The sequence below is a fragment of the Bombina bombina genome, chromosome 2 (genome assembly GCF_027579735.1).
Source record: "Bombina bombina isolate aBomBom1 chromosome 2, aBomBom1.pri, whole genome shotgun sequence".
Taxonomy (NCBI): Eukaryota; Metazoa; Chordata; class Amphibia; order Anura; family Bombinatoridae; genus Bombina; species Bombina bombina.
This window is the reverse complement of record NC_069500.1, coordinates 1,002,456,431-1,002,473,945: the sequence shown is the minus strand read 5'-3', so window position 1 is coordinate 1,002,473,945 and position 17,515 is coordinate 1,002,456,431.

Genomic DNA, 17,515 nt, shown 5'->3' with positions numbered 1-17,515 from the left:
AGACTGGGCAGTTGTAAAAGGCAGACCACGATGGGAAGACAGACGGCTCAACACAAATAATTTGTACAGGAAAAACTGTAGCATAAACACTTAATTGTAACAGCCTCCACAGAAAACTGAAGCACAGACCCGGCCTTATGAGCTTTTTTTGAGGTTTAACTTGGAGGCATTACCTGTTCCCTTTCACTTTCTATTCTGAGTGACAGCAGGAGGATCGGAGTTGACTTAGCCAGGAGTTGTGACATACTTGTCAGCAGGACCAGGAAGAGCATAAAGTGTGAAGGCAAATACAATTCCTCCCTTAGTAGTGCACAGCAGGCAATATAAAGGTTAGATTGATCTTTGATTTTCATGCACTGTTATAAGTTGCAACCCTTTGACATTTAGACAGGGCTGCAGTGAAGTATTGCTCTTTAGCAGCTAATAGGTTGATCTGCTTATTTCCTATGCAAGAGAGTAATAAAAATGTATTGACTTCATATATAAAATTATTTTAGAAAAATTGTATTAATGTTTACTGTTTTCCATCGCTGTGGGAAGCCATTGGATCATAGAATTTTACCCCTGGCTCCTAACTTTTTTGGTTATCCTTCATATGTCTAAATAAAAATATTATTGTCTAAATAGTCTTACTGGCTCCTAAATATTAGTCTGGCTCCGAAATTTTAAACAGATTTGTCAACCACTGTCCATTGCTTTGGGGGGGAAAGTTACTTAATTCCACGGATACAAAGCTTTAAAGAGACATGATGATCTAAGAAGTCTCTTCAGTACTGTTAGCTCCTTCAAAGAATTTTAGAACCACACATTTTAGCTTGAGATTTGTTTATATCACTGCGTATTACAATATAATGCTCCAAAAACACCTAGAAAGTATTTGCATGAGTTCTTTCTATGCCAGTGAGTTTTTGATAATCAGGTCCTATGTCTTAAACCCTGCAAAGGAAATGGAGATCATCGTATGCAAATCGTGCTTTAAATATCTCTTAGGATTGTGTGTATGTGTGAATTGCAAAAGCTTTCATTGCAAAACAAAACAAGAATAATCTGACATTTGTACCTTAGCTCAATGTTCACAGGTGTTTCAGCCTAAATCATTAAGTCAAGCAGGTTCCATGTATCTTATTCCAGGTTTAATTTGGACATGTAACTGGTATGGGTGGGCTAGAACAGTTATGCATATGATGTAATGTCTCTATTGGCAACAAAACTAGCATAATTTTTTTGTACTTTATCACTAATATTTGCTAATAACAGGAGGCTTGAGGGTATCAGTTTCAGGAGTAATTAAATTCAGTTCTTTATACAAAGAGTAGTTGATACAAGGACCCTTTTCAACTTAACCAATTTGTCATAGTCTAGCCACTTCAGGCAAACCTGTGACTTAGTTCAGTGGGTGCAAGGGTCAACAACACTGTAGTCTGTTCTAGACCTAGAAAAAATTGTCCAAAACTCCCTTTAAATGCTACCCACACTAAAATATATCTAAGCTTCCACCCCTTAAGATTTATTTCATGAGAAATCCCAGACTAATAAAGTAAAAACCTAGAATACAATTTAGAAAAAATTCATTAAAAAAACCACAGTATCAATACTACCAGTCTCTTTCAGGAACGTAATTCAAATATTAGACAAAAGCAAAAACGTAATAAAGGTAGCTTTATTATGAGCAAAAAAAAATGTCACAGCGCCATATTAAGAAAAGATGTAACAAATAGAATTATACACAAGCAAACAGTTTTTAAAATAAATAGGATACTCTAATACTGTACTAGTTTTGATTTCTGCACCAGGGAGATTGACAAGAAAAGACTAACACTGTTGATACACGGGCTCCCATGCGGAATGGCAATATTATATTGTTAGAATCAGTCATTTACTTTTTTTCTCTGATATCAGATTTCTTTACCAAACCTCCTTTCCAGAAGTGCCAGGGAAATACCCACCCCTCTCTTTTATGACACACCATAAAGCTCTGAATCCTTGGTTGAAATTATAGAACATCTTATATCTTTTATTATACATATTCAGTGCATACACCCATATAAGGAATTTCCCTGTGACATCATGAGAATTAGTTTGATACCAAATATGACATGGTTGTCATATTTTCATCATCTAGTGTCATATATGTGGTGAAATATGCATGTGTCAAGTTGTACTAGTGTCCTCTGATTGACCTGATCTAGCTCTGGGTGGACATACAACCTCTTAAAAAAACAAAATAGCACACAAAGAAGAAGTTAACCACTTGCGCCTTCAATCATGAGGTCTTCATGACACATACATGTACATATTTAGCATGTGTATGTATATATCTCAATGTTAAAGCCCTTTGCTTGCCTTTTTTCTAACACCTGAGACCTCATATCTTTGGGCCCTTATAACTTTTTAATGCAATTTGTAAAAAATAATGTTTATCAGACAGTGGTAATATAAATGTAACTCTACTGTTAAAATTTATTTTGATGTGTTTGGTGCAACTTTTTTTGCATAACAGTTAAATTTATGGTAAATTTCAGACTTTAAGAATGTTGTTATGAAAAATATACAGTATGTGTATAAGCAAACCAGCATAATTAATTTTTTAATATATATACAGTATATATATATATATATATATATATATATATATATATATATATATATATATATATATATATATATATATACACAGAGAGAAGCGCACTCACAGAAACGAACAACAAGCTCATGGTGATTTACCACCTGGGTGCAGCTACTTTTTAGCCCAGTAATGCTTATCACAGAGTAGAACTTTCCTGTAGTATATCAGTCTGATCCCGTCTATTACGGTCTGTCCAGCACCGAAATACCAGGCAATAAATCTCTGAACAAGGAACACAGCAACCCCAGACGATCGTTTTGGCCTTCATTGGGCCTCGTCAGTGAGGTGCAGCCATATTCCTCTAAGCACACTGAGCAAGAAGTCCACGTCTGGTTGCCCCTTTTTCCCTTAGGGAGACTAAATACATACAGAGAGAAGTGAATTATAATCCTTCTTGGTATCTTGTGTACCTTATTTTCCTCTTTTGGCTGGGCTGTGACATACAGAGCAGTCCCAACCACTCTCTACATAGGCCATAGGCTCCCTAAGGGCTTTTAAAGGCCTGGAATTCAAGAGAGTCATATAACACACACACTATTTGCATGTTAATTGTAATTATCATTAAAAAAATAGTTAATTCCAGTGGGCCGGCATAACATTGTAATAGAAGCAATACTTTAGGCATGGATGTAACCCTTGTCACGGATAAATACATTTAAAAAAAGATACACATATACATTTTAATGGCAAAGAGTACATATATCGCATTTGATTAGCTGAAGTTTACCATCACTTTAACCAGCACTAATCCGACACATGTTAAATTTGTTTGTGCTCAAGAAAACGCGTTTACTTTCAACTCATAATATGTACGCTATTTCCGTCACCCACAAAGAGCTGAGAAATACTCCATATCGCTTGCACGCTACAATTAGCACAACACTCGTAAAATCTAGCCCTAAGTTACTCAGTGCCATATCGGGACACGATTTTTTCCCTTCTGACATATATTTAAAAATGCACTAGAGACATGTAATAATTATTAGGGTATTGTTAATAGCTCCTGCAATTCCAAAGGAGACATATAATAAAGAAAATACAGTTGCACAAATATTCTTGATATAAGAAATTAGACAAGACAATTACTGTGTTTAACATTCTGATTGGTAGAAAGTTTAAACTTCAACTAGGTCCATCATCACTGCTTAAACTATTTATCCTATATCCATTAAGTCTCAATTTAGCATAAGAATTTTACAATGTACATTGAGGTCAATGCATACTTTAGGTACACCATTTCTTATAATCTAACTCTGAATCCCAGGATTTTCCTTGATTTTATGTGTTTGTCGGAGAACGTAAACTCTAGTAATATAACAATTTTTAATTATAAATAGCTTTCTTTCACCTAGATTACGAGTTTTGCGTTAGAGGCTATGCGGTGCTAACGAGCAGTTTATGCTCACCGCTCACTTACAGACAGTGCTGGTATTACGGGTTTTTACAAACCCGGCGTTAACAGACAGAAAGTGAGCGTTGAGCAAAATTTTGCTCATTACCACACTCCAATACCAGCGCTGCTTACGTTAGCTGTGAGCTGGTTGTGTGTGCTCATGCACGATTTCCCCATAGGAATCAACGGCGAGAGCCGGCTGAAAAAAAGCCTAACACCTGCAAAAAAGCAACGTTTAGCTCCTAACGCAGCCCCATTGATTCCTATGGGGAAATAAAATTTATGTCTACACCTAACACCCTAACATGAACCCCAAGTCTAAACACCCCTAATCTTACACTTATTAACTCCTAATCTGCCGCCCCCGACATCACCGACACCTACATTATACTTATTAACCCCTAATCTGCTTCCCCCAGCATCGCCGACACCTACATTATACTTATTAACCCCTAATCTGCTGCCCCCAACATCGCCGACACCTACATTATATTTATTAACCCCTAATCTGCCACCCCAACATTGCCGACACCTACATTATATTTATTAACCCCCTAATCTGCCGTCCCCAACGTCGCTGCCACTATTCTAAATTTATTAACCCCTAAACCTAAGTATAACCCTAACCCCCCCTAACTTAAATATAATTTAAATAAATCTAAATAAAATTCATATCATTAACTAAATAATTCCTATTTAAAACTAAATACTTAACTATAAAATAAACCCAAAGCTAGCTACAATATAACTAATAGTTACATTGTAGCTAGCTTAGGTTTTATTTTTATTTTACAGGCAAGTTTGTATTTATTTTAACTAGGTAGAATAGTTACTAAATAGTTATTAACTATTTAATAAACTACCTAGCTAAAATAAAGACAAATTGACCTGTAAAATAAACCATAACCTAAGTTACACTAACACCTAACACTACACTATAATTAAATTATTTCCCTAAATTAAATACAATTAAATACAATTGAATTAAATTATCTAAAGTACAAAAAAAACAAACACTATATTACAGAAAATAATAAACAAATTACAAGATTTTTAAACTAATTACACCTAATCTAATCCCCCTAACAAATAAAAAAGCCCCCCCCAAAATAAAAAAAGCCCTACCCTACACTAAATTACAAATAGCCCTTAAAAAGGGCCTTTTGCGGGCATTGCCCCAAAGTAATCAGCTCTTTTACCTGTAAAAGAAATTACAAATCCCCCCCCCCAACATTAAAACCCACCACCCACACAACCAACCCTACTCTAAAACCCACCCAATACCCCCTTAAAAAAACCTAACACTATCATCCAACCGGGCCGAAGTCCTCAACGAAGCCGGGAGAAGTCTTCATCCAAGCCGGGCGAAGTGGTCCTCCAGACGGGAAGAAGTCTTCATCCAGACGGCGGGTCCATCCTCAAGACATCCGACGCGGAGCATCCTCTTCCTCCTCCGACTAACACTGAATGAAGGTTCCTTTAAATGACGTCATCCAAGATGGTGTCCCTTCAATTCCGATTGGCTGATAGAATTCTATCAGCCAATCGGAATTAAGGTAGAAAAAATCCTATTGGCTGATGCAATCAGCCAATAGGATTGAAGTTCAATCCTATTGGCTGATCCAATCAGCCAATAGGATTGAGCTGGCATTCTATTGGTTGTTACAATCCAAATGTAGGTAGGTGTCAGCGATGTTAGGGACGGCAGATTAGGGGTTAATAATATTTAACTAATGTTTGCAAGGCGGGAGTGCAGCGGTTTAGGGGTTAATATATTTATTATAGTGGCGGCGATGTCCGGTTCTGCAGATTAGGGGTTAAAATTTTCTTTTTGTGTTTGCGATGCGGGAGGGCCTCGGTTTAGGGGTTAATAGGTAGTTTATGGGTGTTAGTGTACTTTTTAGCACTTTAGTTAAGAGTTTTATGCTACAGCGTTGTAGTGTAAAACTCTTAACTACTGACTTTAAAATGTGGTACCAGTCTTGACAGGAGAGGGTCTACCGCTCACTTTTTGGCAGACTCGTAATACCGGTGCTATGCAAGTCCCATTGAAAAAAGAGGATACGCAATTTACGTAAGTGGATTTGCGGTATTGCCAAGTCTGGCCAAAAAAGTGAGCGGTACACCTGTACCTGCAAGACTCGTAATACCAGCGGGCGTTAAACGCTGCTTTTTAAGCCTAACGCAAAACTCATAATCTAGGTGTTTGTTTTTTAACATTTCTGTTATAGTTTTCTATTTAACTATGGCTATGCAGGAATCAGTAGTTATGAGGTCCACCATATAAAGACATTCACACTTTGATCTGTATTTATGAAGCTGAGTAAGCAGCTCTGGAACAGTGCAAACTCTCACAGTCTGTGCTACTTAAAGGAATATGAAACTCAAACATTTTATTTTGTGATTCAGACAGATCATACAATTTTAAAAAAGTTTCCAATTTACTTCTATTACCAAATTTGTTTAGTTTCTATGGTATTCTTCATTGAAGAGATACCTAATGTAGGGGTCTGGAGCACTACATGGCAGGAAATAATGCTGCCATTTAGTGCTCTGGCAAATAAATGCTGCCATATTTGTCTCCAGACATGGCCAAGTTCCTAAGCTTACACCACTGCTTTTCAGCAAAAAATACCATGAGAACGAAGAAAAGTTGATAATAGAAGCAAGTTAGAAAGGTGTTTAAAATTGCATGCTTTATCTAAATATCAAAAGAAAATGTTTGAGTTTCATATCCCTTTAATGCGTCCGCATCCTCAAAGGTTGTCAAACAACCTGAATTCATTAGTCTGGGATGATTGACAAGCCCAGTTCTTGAGTAACTAGTTGAGCAAGAGCAGGGGCTGTGGTTGAATTGTGACAGTAAAGTAAAAAAAAACTTTCATGTTTTAGATGGAACATTTAGATGTAACACATTTGACTTGTTCTCTTGGTATCCTTAGTTGAAAAGTAAATCTATGCAATCTCATTGGAGCTCAGGAGCATGCACATATCTTTAGTCCTCTATGGCAGCAGTGTTTCGCAACAATGTTTGTAGCAGTGTTATATATTGTTGCGAACACACTTGCCAAATGCTGTAACTAACTCTTCTATTTTACTTTTTATCTAACTGTGTGCTGTGTTAATAGTTTTGTTTTGTAGTTCTCACTATGGACTTTAAACCCAGGGTGGTCTGGGGTTAACTGCCTGAGTTGCGAGGATCTGTAGAGTACTAGGGAGTACCTAGGGCTGTGAGTTTTACAGAGACATGAGAAGTGTAAACAGTCCAGTTTGAGTGCAGTCCATTTCTTTGTTTTGATATATAAATATCTATACCTAGAAATCTCTAATGAACATATTATGTGCTTGACATGTCAACTGGCTTGTTAGGGTTACTTTTAAGGAAACATTACTAATGAATGTAAGGAGGGACATTCTCACCACAATACCTGCTATTAAAAATATTGTTTAAAACAGGATGTTTGAGATAAAAATGTTTTCACAAATAACTTAGGAGGACTCCATATGACTTTAGAAATTCACTGCTCAAGAAGTCAATTATCTGGGCACATTCAGATGGGTCCTACAAAATGCATTGTTATAAGCAGGGCAGGCTCAAAACATTGTGCTGTATTGGTCCAACAATGACATGACTCCTTCCTAAATCTCTGTCCTATACAGTCTAAACCATAATCATCATCATTTCAATTTCCCACAAGACCATGCTGATACCCAGCTGATTGATCCCATGTGAAATTAATTTATCTAAAAAAACACTATAAGCCAGAATATGCTCTCTTTGTGTACCATCCATGTTGAGTGCCATGTAGGTCACATGGTCCTACGTAGTCCAAATATATAAATGTTATTATTGAAAATCCATTATACTTTTCTGTTACTTGAATCAGTATACATTGTATGCACTATGACATTTACCTATGTATAAGAAAACATAATAATGTTTATATGATGAACAAGGAGAACATATTTTTTAGCTTCTTTTAGAAGTTGGCTTGTGAAGACATGTTTTATCCTTTAGAAATATATCATAACTTCAGATATTTCTACCCTGATACTGATCCATTGAAATTTTGAAGTTATACCTTTTATCTATGTTTATAAAGAGAGCCCATTAACATTAATGTAGTTTAGTGGCTGCTCCATACAACACTCAACATGATGTCACTGCATACCTTGCTTTCATCACAGAACCTTCTGAGATGTGCCTCACTACCACTGTATCTCTATAGCTACAGGGTAAACACATCTGATTTTTCTTGTGAAGAGGGCAAGTGTGAGGAAGTGCATAGGAAAAGGATTAATAATTTCCTAGTTGTGAGTACTTACTTCTAGTCTATAGTCTAAATTGATGTCTAAGTCCTAGTTTCTAGATAGAGGAAACAAAATCAGGACTAAAAGACAATTATATAATTAAAATTTTAAGTCTTCAAACTACTGTCTGGAGCGATAACACTGCGATGGCAGGTAAGAAGCTTAACAAATAGCCTTGTTTTATAGTGTAAGAAGAATTATAACACTTACTTTAGGTAGTCATTGAATATGTGGTTCAATCTGGAACTATCCTTGTTGTAAAAGTGTCTTCTATATGACTTTTCTGCAATTTTTATACAAGATTGTAATAATCCATTAAAAATATATTATATTTTTATTATTTAATTAGCTTTAATACATCTTTTTACATCTATTTCTGTTTGACAGCTTTATTAGACAGTTAAACTGCCACCAACCACAAGGTGTATCTTCAGCACTGTCTCCTCTATCTAATTGGTTAAACTGTGGCCAATAAGAATTATTTATGCTGTATTTCACCCCCTTGCTCTAAAATTGCAGTTTTTCTTACTGGCACTCACTATGCACCCATAAATAAAAACAGTAATATTTTGCAAAAGCCTCAGTTCATTCTATAAGGGCAAAATTGAACCATCTCCCTACCTCTTTTCTAGCATAAGTATTTTAAACATTTACATCAATAAAGAAATACATTTATTTATTTATTTTGTCACACACTGATATTCCAGGATTATAGCAATGAAATTAAATGAATGAGTATGATGTAAATATTTTATTTAAATATATATACAGTATATATAGAAATATAATTTAAAAAGTCTTAGGTGTTTAGTAGCAACAGACTTGCTATTATCAATTTGAATCTCATGGCTATTAAAGTCCTGGTGCAAAATAAATTAAAGGGACGTGATAGTAAGACATTGCCTCTGTTCTATCTAAAAGAGAATGTATTAAAGAGCTTTGCTGTTGATAAACAAACGTCCATGTGCTAAATAAACCATTTTTTACTGTGGAAACTGTTATGCAGCACCTCTTTTATATATATAACAAAAAAATAAAATAATTGAGTATTATGTCTCTTTAACCAAAATATCTTATAACCAGTTGGAAATGAATTACCATATGTATGTTAAACCATATATGTATGGAAGTGTCCAGACCGAATATGTAATGTAGAAATACATAAAAAAAAAAGATCTATCTCTTCTCACTCTGGAACCACTAACCTATTCATCTAAGACCTGAAATAGAACCAACAGCAACTGCATTGTAAGCTATAAAATGTCTTGGGCACATAAAAAAACACATCCAAATAAAAACTGACATTGATTATAATGGCTATGCACATATAAAACCATAATGAAAAAATGCAATCTTTTTAAAATGTATTTATCATAAACTAGTTATAATCTAGTCCATAATTTATATTATTAATTGTTATAAATCTTTCTAGAGTGACATTAGGATCACCAAAAAGATGGCTGTATATTTATAGCAGTCATCATCTTTTTCATGTTCAGTAACAATTTAGAAACTTAGTAGAAAGCGAAAACACAAACGTAATCTTATGATATTAAAATATGAAGGATTTTGTTGAATTTGTTTTAAAAAAAAAGGAGTTGTATTTTTGTATCCCTACCTTTTATTAAAGGGACATTGAACCCAAATTTTTTATTTCATGGTTCAGATAGAGCATGCAATTTTAAGCAACTTTCTAATTTACTCATATTATCAATTTTTCTTTGTTCTCTTGCTTTCTTTATTTGAAAAAGAAGGCATCTAAGCTAAGGATACAGCCAATTTTTGGTTCAGGCCATGGACAGCACTTGTTTATTGGTGCTGTCCAATCAGCATGGACAACCCAGGTTGTGAACCAAAAATGGGCTGGTTTTTAAACTTACATTATTGCTTTTCAAATAAAGATAGCAAGAGAATGAAAAAAATGATAATAGGAGTAAATAAGAAAGTTGCTGAAAATTGCATGCTCTATCTGAATCATGAAAAATGTGGGTTCAGTATCCATTTAATTCAAAAACAGAAGAAAAAAAAACTAACATTGAAATGCTTGCAACTATTGTTAGAGTCCAAATTAAAGCAAATTACTAAAGACCAAATTCAACCAAATTATATTTTTACAACTAAACAAAATGCTTTTGAGTATAACTCTGTGTTTCCTTATTATTTTTCCAGGAAAACAAAACTTGGATAACTTTGTCTTTGTTTTAGAGCAAAATGGATTTTTTACAGTGCAAGAGGTAAGACTTTACATGCTAAGTAAACTGTTTAATGAGATATCATACTTTTCATAATATTTAAGACCTAGCAAGAAATAATGGTCTATGGGAAAATTAAAGGGACATGAAACCCAATTTCTTTCATGTAATTGGCAAGAGTCCATGAGATAATGACGTATGGGATACACAATCCTGCCAGGAGGGGCAAAGTTTCCCAAACCTCAAAATGCCTATAAATATACCGCTTACCACACCCACAATTCAGTTTTACAAACTTTGCCTCTTATGGAGGTGGTGAAGTAAGTTTGTGCTAAGATTTCTACGTTGATATGCGCTTCTCAGCATTTTGAAGCCCGATTCCTCTCAGAGTACAGTGAATGTCAGAGGGATGTGAAGGGAGTATCACCTATTGAATGCAATGGTTTTCCTCACAGGGATCTATTTCAGAGGTTCTCTGTTATCGGTCATAGAGATTCATCTCCTACCTCCCTTTTCAGATCAACGATATACTCTCATATTCCATTACCTCTACTGATAACCGTTTCAGTACTGGTTTGGCTATCTGCTATATGTGGAGGGGTGTCTTCTGGTAAGTATGTTTTCATTACTTAAGACACGCTCAGCTATGGTTTGGCACTTTATGTATTTATATAAAGTTCTAAATATATGTATTGTACTTAGGTTTCAGTATACCGGTATTTCCTTTTGCAGACTGTCAGTTTCATATCGGGGAAATGCATTTTTTAGGAAAATTTATTTCTTATAGTCTAGTCTTTTTTCAATTGACTGTCATTTTCAAATTCGTGGGCAGAATTAGGCTCACAAGGGCGCAAAATGCTAAAGTTTATTGCATTATTCTTGCCGCAAGATTTATTGCCGCAAAGTTATGTTTGTTGACGCAAATTCATAATTTCCGGCGTCTTAGTTTACGCCAGGTCCTCTCACAAGGTTGCGTCATCTATGATGTGAGTGTGTCTTTCAGGACGTTTTTGGCGCCAAAAAATATTTTTTCTGTTTGTTTTGTGTCATACTTGGCGCCAAATATTTTCATTATTTAAAACCCCATTCCTATATGCCTCTTGCCTTTTTTCTCTATCAGAGGGCTATGCTGTTTGCATTTTTTCCCATTCCTGAAACTGCCATATAAGGAAATTGATAATTTTGCTTTATATGTTGTTTTTTTCTCTTACATTTTCAAGATGTCTCAATCTGATCCTGTCTCAGAAATCACTGTTGGAACCCTGCGGCCTGATAACAGTTCTACCAAAGCTAAGTGCATTTGTTGTAAACTTGTGGAGGTTATACCTCCAGCTGTGGTTTGTAATAGTTGTCATGATAAACTTTTATATGCAGAGAATGTATCCATCAGTAGTAGTTCATTACCTGTTGCTGTTCCCTCATCATCTAATGCACAAGATATACCTGTAAATTTAAAATAATTTATTCAGAATGCTTTGTCTGCCATTCCGCCTTCTAATAAACGTAAAAGGTCTTTTAAAACTTCTCAAACTTCTCATAAGGTTGATGAAATTTCAAATGACCAGCAACATACTGAATTACCCTTCTCTGATGAGGATCTATCTGATTCAGAAGATCCTGCCTCAGATATTGACACTGACAAATCCTCTTATTTATTTAAAATGGAGTATATACATTCTTTGTTAAAAGAAGATTGGTATGGTATCTCACAAGGAGATAAGAAGGCGCGCTATTCTTGAACAAATAAGACAAGCAATAAAAATGGATCTGTGATCCCAGAGTATATAATGTTCCCACAAATAGTTACTCCGTTTTTGTCTTTGTCGAGTGTTGTTGCTCGGTCAACGGCTTTGAACAAATAATGATGACAGTCCGTATGTGTACGGTATTCTTCTGTGTTTCTGTGTAGGCAGCTCCTCTTGTTCCCAGAGAGCAGGGGTATAACTGTTTAGAAATGGAGATAAAGAGGGCGCCACATAGCGTAATATTGTTTCAGAAAGAAAAAATAACAAAAGACAGAGAGGTAATGTGCTTACCAATAACTGTGGTACTGTGCTGTGACCAGTACTATCTCGCCTGCTAGCACTTTAATCAGTGGCTAGTACACTGTTGGATGTGATCCTTCCCGGAGCTTTTCCTTGGGATAGGGAATCGTGCTGTGAGCGTTTCTTGGTTCAGCAACTTCCCTGTATTACTCAATTAGGTTTGGATTCAAAAGAGATGCACAACTTCCAGGTTTAAAAGAATTTTTAAAAGGCTTTATTATAACGCGTTTCTCAACCACCAAGGGTCGTTTCTTCAGATATCAAAGAAGTGTTGATTACATTAGATATGGAGGAAACTAGTCTCTTGCTATTAAAACTAGTAAAAGTTTAAATTCTGTTTATAAACCTCCTGTGGTTATTCCAGAGGTTTTTCCAGTTCCTGATGCTATTTCTGATATGATTTCTAAGAAATGGAATAGGCTTGGTACTTCTTTTATTCCTTCTTCAAGGTTTATATCCTTTGTATCCTTTGCCAGCAGTTACATTGGAGTTTTGGGAAAAGATCCCCAAAGTTGATGGGGCTATCTCTACTCTTGCTAAACGTACTACTATTCCTACGGAAGATAGTACTTCTTTTGAAGATCCTTTAGATAGGAAATTTGAATCTTATCTAAGGAAAGCTTATTTATATTCAGGTCATCTTCTTAGGCCTGCAATTTCTTTGGCTGATGTTGCAGCTGCTTCAACTTTTGGTTGGAAACTTTAGCGCAACAAGTATCAGATCATGATTTGTCTAGCATTGTTAAGTTGATTCAACATGCTAATAATTTCATTTGTGATGCCATTTTTGATATTATCAAAATTGATGTTAAATCTATGTCTTTAGCTATTTTAGCTAGAAGAGCTTTGTAGCTCTAATCTTGGAATGCTGATATGACTTATAAGTCCAGATTGCTATCTCTTTCTTTCCAAGGTAATAAATGATTTGGTTATCAGTTGGATTCAATAATTTCAACTGTCACTGGGGGGAAGGGAGATTTTTGCCTCAGGATAAAAGACCTAAGGGTAAATCTAAAGCTTCTAACCGTTTCCGTTCCTTTTGAAAAAATAAGGAACAGAAACCTAATCCTTCCCCCAAGGAATCTGCTTCCAATTGGAAGCCTTCTTCAAATTTGAATAAATCCAAGCCATTTAAGAGATCAAAACCAGCCCCCAAGTCCGCATGAAGGTGCGGCCCTCATTCCAGCTCAGCTGGTAGGGGGCAGATTAAAAATTTTCAAAGATGTTTGGATCAGTTTGGTCCAAAATCATTTGATTCAGAGTATTGTCTCTCAGGGGTACAGAATAGGATTCAGAGTAAGACCGCCTGTGAGAAGATTTTTTTCTCTCACGAATTCCAGCAAATCCAGTAAAGGCTCAGGCTTTCCTGAAGTGTGTTTCAGACCTGGAGTTATCAGGGGTAATCATGCCAGTTCTGTTTCAGGAACAGGGTCTGGGGTTGTATTCAAATCTATTCATTGTCCCAAAGAAAGAAAATTAATTCAGACCAGTTTTAGATCTAAAGATTTTGAATCGATATGTAAGAGTACCAACTTTCAAAATGGTAACTATAAGGACTATTCTGCCTTTTGTTCAGCAAGGGCAGTATATATCCACAATAGACTTACGGGATGCATATCTTCATATTCCGATTCATTCAGATCACTATCAGTTCCTGAGATTCTCTTTTCTAGACAAGCATTACCAATTTGTTGCTCTTCCTTTTGGCCTAGAGACAGCTCCAAGAATCTTTTCAAAGGTTCTAGGTGCCCTTCTCTCTGTAATCAGAGAGCAGGGTATTGCTGTATTTCCTTATTTGGATGATATCTTGGTACTCGCTCAGTCTTTACGTTCTGCAGAATCTCACACAAATTAACTAGTGTTGTTTCTTTGAAGACATGGTTGGAGGATCAATTTACCAAAAAGTTCTTTGATTCCTCAGATAAGGGTAACCTTTTTAGGTTTCCAGATAGATTCAGTGTCCATGACTTCGTCTCTAACAGACAAGAAACGTTTGAAATTAGTTGCAGCCTGTCGGAACCGTCTCAGCCATTCCCTTCAGTAGCTATGTGCATAGAAGTTTTAGGTCTCATGACTGCAGCATCGGACGCAATCCCCTTTGCTCGTTTTCATATGAGACCTCTCCAGCTTTGTATGGTGAACCAATAGTGCAGAGATTATACAAGGATATCACAATTAATATCCTTAAATTCCAATGTTCAACTTTCTCTGAATTGGTGGTTAGATCACCATTGTATAATTTTAGGGGCCTCTTTCGTTCGGCCAACCTGGACTGTGATCACAACAGATGCGAGTCTTTCAGGTTGGGGAGCTGTTTGGGGATCTCTGACAGCACAAGGGGTTTGGAAATCTCAAGAGGCGAGATTACCAATCAATATTTTGGAACTCCATGCGATTTTCAGGGCTCTTCAGTTTTGGCCTCTATTAAAGAGAGAACCGTTCATTTGTTTTCAGACAGACAATATCACAACTATGGCATATGTCAATCATCAGGGTGGGACTCACAGTCCTCAAGCTATGAAAGAAGTATCTTGGATACTTGTTTGGGCAGAATCCAGCTCCTGTCTAATTTCTGCAGTTCATATCCCAGGTATTGGGGCATATGTATCAAGCTCCGTATGGAGCTTGAGCCCTACAGGCTCGCCAGAAACACAAGTTATGAAGCAGCGGTCACAAAGACCGCTGCTCCATAACCATCGCCAGAAATCAACCCGATCAAGTACGATTGGGTTGATTGACACCCTCCTGCTGGCGGCCCATTGGCCTTGAGTCTGCAGGGGGCGGTGTTGCACCAGCAGCTCTTGCGAGCTGCTGGTGCAATGCTGAATATGTCGAGCGTATTGCTCGCCGTATTCAGCAAGGTCTGTCGGACCTGATCCGCACTGTCGGATCAGGTCCGACAGACCTTAATAACTAGAGGCCATAGACAATTAGGAAGTGGATTACCTCAGTCATCAGACTTTACATCCGGGGAAATGGTCTCTCCACCCAGATGTGTTTTCTCAAATTGTTCAGATGTGGGGACTTCCAGAAATTGATCTGATGGCATCTCATCTAAACAAAAAACTTCCCAGGTACCTGTCCAGGTCAAGGGATCCTCAGGCAGAAGCAGTGGATCCGTTGACACTTACTTGGTGTTATCAACCTGCTTATATTTTCAAGCCTCTAGTTCTTCTTCCAAGAGTGATCTCCAAAATCATCATGGAGCAATCGTTTGTGTTGCTGGTGGCTCCAGCATGGCCTCACAGGTTTTGTTATGCGGATCTTGTTTGGATGTCCAGTTTCCAACCTTGGCCACTTCCATTAAGGCCAGACCTTTTATCTCAAGGTCCGTTTTTCCATCAGGATCTCAAATCATTAAATTTGAAGGTATGGAAATTGAATGCTTAGTGCTTAGTCATAGAGGTTTCTCTGACTCATAGAGGTTTCTCTGGTTTCTCTGTGATTAATACTATGTTGCAGGCTCGTAAATCTGTTTCTAGAAAGATTTATTATCGAGTTTGGAAGACTTACATTTCATGGTGTTCTTCTCATAAATTCTCTTGGCATTCTTTTAGAATTCCTAGAATTTTACAGTTTCTTCAGGATGGTTTGGATAAAGGTTTCTCTGCAAGTTCCTTGAAAGGACAAATCTCTGCTCTTTCTGTTTTATTTCACAGAAAGATTGCTAAACTTCCTGATATTCATTGTTTTGTGCAGGCTTTGGTTCATATCAAGCCTGTCATTAAATCAATCTCTCCTCCTTGGAGTCTTAATTTAGTTTTGAAGGCTTTACAGGCTCCTCCGTTTGAGCCTATGCATTCTTTGGACATTAAACTACTTTCTGTTGATTCTTTTGGCTATCTCTTCTGTTAGAAGAGTTTCTGAATTATCCGCTCTCTCTTCTGAATCTCCTTTTCTGATTTTTCATCAGGATAAGGCAGTTTACGGACTTCATTTAAATTCTTACCTAAGGTTGTGAATTCTAGCAACATTAATTGAGAAATTGTTGTCCCTTCCTTGTGTCCTAATCCTAAGAATTCTTTGGAGAGATCCGTACATTCTTTGGATGTGGTAAGAGCATTGAAATATTATGTTGAAGTTACTAAAGATTTCAGGAAGACTTCTAGTCTATATGTTATATTTTCTGGTTCTAGGAAAGGTCAGAAGGCTTCTGCTGTTTCCTTGGCTTCATGGTTAAAGCTTTTGATTCATCAAGCTTATTTGGAGTCGGGTCAAGCCCCGCCTCAGAGAATTACAGCTCATTCTACTAGATCAGTCTCCACTTTGTGGGCTTTTAAGAATGAAGCTTCAGTTAATCAGATTTGCAAAGCAGCAACTTGGTCTTCTTTGCATACATTTACTAAATTCTATCGTTTTGATGTATTTGCTTCTTCGGAAGCAGTTTTTGGTAGAAAAGTTCTTCAGGCAGCTGTTTCAGTTTGATTCTTTTGCTTATGTTTTTCTTTTCATTTATGAGAATAAACTTATATTTTGGGATGTGGATTAATTTTTTTCAGCGAAAAATTGCTGTTTTTATTTTTATCCCTCCCTCTCTAGTGACTCTTGTGTGGAGTTCCATATCTTGGGTATTGCTATCCCATACGTCACTAGCTAATGGACTCTTGCCAATTACATGAAGGAAATGAATTTATCAGGTAAGTTCTTACATACATTATGTTTTTTTCTTTCATGATTTAGATAGTGCTTGTGATTTTAAATTACTTCTATGATCAAATTTGTGTTGTTCTCTTGGAATACTTTGTTGAAAAAGATACATCAGTAGGCAAAGGAGCTGCTGATTGTTTGCTGCACAGAAATTACTCATGTTATTGGATCACCCAATGCATTCAGCTAGCTCCCTGTAGCACATTGCTGCTTCTTCAACAAAGGATACAAAAGGAATGAAGCTAATTAGATAATAGAAGTACACTGGGAAGTTGTTTAAACTTGTATTTTCTATCTAATT